The sequence below is a fragment of the Argiope bruennichi genome, chromosome 2 (genome assembly GCF_947563725.1).
Source record: "Argiope bruennichi chromosome 2, qqArgBrue1.1, whole genome shotgun sequence".
Classification (NCBI taxonomy): Eukaryota; Metazoa; Arthropoda; class Arachnida; order Araneae; family Araneidae; genus Argiope; species Argiope bruennichi.
Genome location: NC_079152.1, coordinates 115,402,374 through 115,408,541, shown reverse-complemented (window position 1 = coordinate 115,408,541; position 6,168 = coordinate 115,402,374).

Below are 6,168 nucleotides of genomic sequence, written 5' to 3'. Positions count from 1 at the left end.
CAACTGAATCAATGATCCGAAGGGTTGACACTAAAGAAGAGGAATAAATCATTGAGGCACAGAGAATATAGTTGCTATTTTCATTGGTTAGGAAATTTCTGCAATGGCAGGTACGCCATTTGATAAAGGCTTACAAAGTATGCACTCAGCTCATGATCACCAATATCATCAGTTACGGAACTTGTCAAATGGCAGGGGAAATACTGGACAAGAATTTCAAAATGTGGTCCACGGCAGTGGCTGACTTGTGGTGTTGCCAGCTTGTCCGATGGCAAGTGGTCACCTTTATACATATGACAATACGAACCACCATGATGTTGTGAGAAAAAAAAAGAGAGCGAGAGAGAGAGAGAGAACACAGAAAAGGGAAGAACATGCTTCAGCAAAGTTTTAACAATTTTGTTTATATTTTGAAACTACGTAAACAAAATAGAAAGGAATTACTTTTTGGTACAAACACACGACATCTTCTGATGTCTGACCCCAATTACCTCTTAGATATGGGCCGCGGTGGCCTGGTGGTAAAGTCTCGGCTTCGGAACCGGAGGGTTTCAGGTTCATGACCCGATTCCACCGAAGAACCGTCGTGTAAGGGGCTCTGTTGCACGTTAAATCCGTCATGCCAAACGTCCTCCCGCTGGTGTGGTGAGTGGGGTGCCAGCTCAGGTGTCGTCCTCGTCATATGACCGCGTTCAAAATTACGAGGTCCGTCCCAAAATAGCCCTAGTGTTGCTTCAAACGGGACGTTAATATAACCAAACCAAACCAAACCTCTTAGATATTTAAGAGTGTCAGCGTACTACTGCGAGATGAAAAGGAATGTTGCCCTTTCTCACTGGTTTGCGAGAGATGACTAAACGATATGCTTTCTCTATTTTATGTTTTCACAACTACATTTTGTTGCCATAAGATTAATAGACCAGCTAACTGGTGTTTCTAAAGTAAAAGAAAATATTTTTCTGACCACTTAAATGCTTACAAGCGGTAGAAGAATTATGTATTTCATGACCGAAGCCCCATTTGGGAAAAAGAATCCTACACGTCTTTTCTTTGATTTATGTGTTTGGGGAGCATTTATTTGATCATATTTACAATGTTTTTGAGAAGTCAAGAGGACATCAATTTTATTGAACCCATTTCTGAATATTCTTTCGCGGTCAAACAAGAAGATTTTAAGTGAGCAGTGGGAAAGCATTTTTCAGGAATTTTTTTTTCTTTTTAAAGAGATGAGCGGCATTTTTTGTCTTTCGATTTTTACTTTGCATATTTTTTTGTACTCAACACTCAAATCTTTAGCATTCAGTTCAGTGAAATACTTTATTTTTTTAAATTAATTTAATTAAATCAATACAATTCTTTAAATTCGCCAACTTGAACTTTATTCAAAGAGTTAACTATCACAAAAGACCAAAAAATTAGTTATATACACAGAATAAAAATAAAATAAAAAGAAAATGCATTGATATTTGAACCGAATATTATTTAAATATCAGTTTGAATGCAGGGTAAAATATGTTAAAAATCAAAATTCAATGGTGATTATTTCTCTTTTGGTTATACAAAAATTGAATTTAAATTAAATTGATACATCTTTATTTTGCTAAAGTTAATATTATCTTTACTACTACTAAAGAAAAATGTCTGTGTGTGTTGTCCTTTATAGGACATACCGTCAGATCATACGCTCCCAACGGAAGGCGGTATCACTCCCAGATGGGCGTGATAGTTTTCTGTGAGGAACCAGCGGGATAAGAGGCAACATTATTTTAATATTGGCATTATTTGTCATTCTAGAAAATGAGGCATTAAAATTTTTTTCTTGTTAAGCTGATGGTATTGTATTGCATCTAAAGCTACCAAATTTGGGATAGATATGCATTGAAAAGTGAACATTCGCACACTAGAAGCCTTTTTCAGAATTTTATTTTATTAAAAATTAAATGAAATTTTGAAGTTATTCACCCAAAAATATTAAAAGTCTTATGAAATAAAAAAATTATGCCATCTATTAGAGTTTTGATTCCTTCCGGTGGAGAAAAGGGAGAAATCTTTTCTCCTAACCAGATGTATCAGAGACGCCGACGCGGCGACATGTACACTCTCTCTTTTTGTGTTGTGGTTTAGAAATGTCCGTGTCCATATATGTGTGAAAATAAAACCTATGAAAGTTTCAACTCCTGCTTCGTCATTAATGGAATTGTCATGCACTGACTGAACACCATCTTTAAAGTAAAAAATAAATAAATAACTTTTCAATGATAACAGTTTAATTGCTATGAAGTTGTTTGTCTATTTTTAATTAATTTTTAAAAATATTTTTAAGTTTATTTTACAACAATATATTTCATTGTTGCCAAGACACTGGAATTGTTTTCATTCTGGTTAGAAATCCAGTATTTTTCTTTCACTGTCCAAGACGAAGGTATGAAAAGAGCTCTCATTTTTCCATGATGAATAGGCTCCTGTTTTACATATGCTTTACAAACCAATTTTTTAATATTACAACTAAACTTTTTACAGTAAACACATTTTTAAATAGCTTCTGCAAGAAAATTTTTTTATATTAGTGGCAGTTTAATCATTTCAAATAGAAATCCAAATTTCAAGCAAGATGAAAGAAAATTAGGGAGATGCATAGCATAATAAAGAAATTAGGCTTCTAAAATAGTACATTATACATATCTTCTCTAATTCGATGCTTAAAAATAATTTGCTGATGAAATCATTAAAAGGAAGCAACGCAACATATTTAATTCAAACTTTTAGTAATCATCAATCCAAGGTCAATTAATTGGTCATCAAAGGCAAATCGATTGAATGAGGCCTTGACATTAAACAATTATTTACTGAATAGAAATTCTTCTATTTAGAAGAAGTGTCAACCAATTTTGACAGTCGTTTCACTGTTTTTCTTAACTATAGGTCTATGTGGCATGTAATAATAATTTTGACTTGACACATTTAAATTGAAATGCTCGATTATTTCTAAATTCAATAGCTCCTCTACTAAGGAATGGAAGATTTGAGGTAGCCATTTATCCCTTTCCAACTTGGTTATAGCGACTCTAAACTTCTAAGAGCGGCGGGGAAGTTGTTACTCAGTAACTGAGTATCGAATTTCAATTTTCATGCGAGATCTGCAAAATATTTGCCTTCAACCAATTATCGCCCAAGACTGCACTACTAACTCATCCTGCTACAACAATGGATTTATTTGAATACCATGTTCTAGGTAAGTGTGACTTTTGATTGTTTATTCGAATTTTGATAAATATAAATAAATAATCAAAGCAACTTTATTTTTTCCCGAATTTTATTTATAAGTATATAATTTATTTTAAAAATGTTAAACTGTATTCAATTATTAATTTTCTTTTTAATTTTTATTAAAAGTAAAATAAAAATAAGCTCTGAATACCAATGATTTGTCATTGCAGGAAAGAATTAAATGTGAATTTATGGTAACTTATTCTTGCATTTTTTATTAATGAGTGACCAATTTTTTTATATATTTTAGACCGATTAAATTAACTTTTTAAAACACTGTTTTCTTAAAAATTCTCCCTTAAGTTTTGCAGTGTCGCCTTAGAGTTGCAATGTTCTTCAACTGTTACAAAAACTAGTTTTTTTCTTGTTGTTTTTGATATTTATAGAATGAAAATTCGATCTTTCACATGCGCAATCAAAGAAAGGCACAGAAACACCCCAAAAATTGTGCATTAGCAGATTAACACTTGAATCACATTGATCTGTGATTTAATAAGTACACATGATTACAGCTTAAATCATTTATTGTAATTATAATTAGAGTGTCAAAATAAGAATGGCGCTTAGTGTTACTACATTATTATAAACCAACTAATATTAAAGATACCATAGTATAATTCCATTTTTTCTAACAAGTGAATTTAACCTCTTTTGTTTTGTGACCACTTTATTCAATTCTCCACGATGATCTGGGGCTGAGGTCTTGGCTATGAAGCCAGAAGGCACCTCTTAGAAGATTAAGATTGAAAATTAAAGTTTATTCTCTAGTGAGATCGGTTAGAAACCCGAATTCACTAGAGAATTGGCTCGAGATCAGCTCAGGTACAAATTAAACAATTCGATATCAAATGCCCTACAGATGGTGAGGTGCAGAAGTGTGCTGCAGGGGTTATCAATTGGTTCAAAATTGGGGAGTCTATCCCAAAATAATAGTATTGCTTCTAGAAGGGAAATTAAAATTGTTAGATTAACCTTAATTAAACCTAATGAAGATTCAGCTAGGCTTGCTCTGGAATAATCTTTGGATACTGTACAAAAACATCTAACCTATCAAGATTATGGGATCAGTCGGCGGTTTGATAAGGAAGATGCATGCATATACCGATGGCGAAATGCCACTAGCAAATGCATGTCCCATTAGTATTTCTAAAATATCAAATAACGCCTGTGGTCTAATATCAGCTTTTTTTGCAATTTCTACTTTTTCTCACAAGAAACTTACTCTCTGAAAGCGATGAGTACTAAAACTCTGAAAGTATTTAATGTTTGCTTCAAGTTCTTAATTTAATTTTTGTCAAAACTTGCATTCTCCTATGCCTTCTAACAAAGATTGTCAAATTAAAATACAGTTAGTATCAACCATTTAACACTTGTAAATATAATATTTACGATTCTTGCTTTAGATATCTTCAGGTGAAACTTAGAAATAATTTTTTCCTCAAGAAAGTAGCGGTAATTAGCAGCAAAATTAACCAAAGAACTTTTTTTATTATTCCTACATTTATTATCATGTTCACTACAAGACTGTATCTTTCGGTAGTTTCCCTCTTGTGCTAACAAGGAAAACGACTAATGCATTGCACGATTACTAAAGTAATGAGCGTCGATGTATTGTTACGACTTCCGGCAATAACGTTATTGGAGGCAGCTGTTAATGAGATATATAGGAGAAAGGAAGAAAATATTGGAGGAAGAAAATGATGAGCTAAATTGCCTTCATTTACATTTAGGGGTGTTTTTCGCTACTTACCCGATTTGAGATCGTTAGGATGAAATTCTAAAAATGAATCTTTTATACAATTTTTTCAATTAAAAGTGATAGTAGAAAAAATTAAAATTGTCTAAATTTTTCATGAGTGCATGCTCATGTTCTACATTGCTCATTAAGTAGTGCATTTTTTAAAAATAAAGTTTGGTTATTAGGCCTGACTCATAAAGACTTTCCAGTTATGTCGGAGATTATAAATTTATTGGGAATATGTGTTTCATATTTTCACCACAAAGGAAATAATTAAAAAAATATATTTCATATAATATATTTAATTTAATAAAAATTAGGTTTAGCAGAAAAATGTGGGCTATTATCGGGCAAAACTCTTAATTTTGAACCTTGGCCACATGGCGAGAACAAAGTCCTCTCCAAACTTCGTGCTAAGTCCATAAGGAGAGAAGGGGGGGGGGATTTGACATCACTGAATTTAACAAGCGTCACAGTCATTTAATTACTATTCGGAATTTTGCTTGCATTGAATTTGGAAAATAAAATCTTCTGGTTACAAACACATTTACCTCAAAGTCACCATGGCTTGAAACGATGAGAAACGATTGTACAGTGTGGTTATAATGAAAGTTCCACTTTGAGATGGTCATAAAATGAAAACTACTGGACTAAATGTTATCAAAACTTCGTGATAATTTAAAGGATGTCATGGAAATTTATTTTCTACCAAAAAAAAGTTCAAAAATTCACTACCAGGGGTGAAATGGTGCTGTATAAATATTGTTAAGAAAAATAGGAAATGAAGACACAGGTTTAAAATGTGCTTAATTGTTTCTGAAACGTGTTATCGTCTCTGAAACGTGTTACAAAGCCTGTTCAATGTATGTTGTCTCAAACATTGTTGCATTGTATATTGTCTCATAAAATGGACTAAATGTTATCAAAACTTCGTGATAATTTAAAGCAGCGATTCTCAACCTGTGGGGCGCGCCCCCCTAGGTGGGCGCGAGAATACCCAAGAGAAAATATTATTTTAAAAAAATTGATTAACCGACTGAAAGGAAAGCACACATACACATAGAAAACAGGTAACATTTCGACATATTAAATAACTTATTAAAGTGAAACAACTTACTTAATGTAAACATACTAAATTAAAACTAATTTAATAATTTATAGTG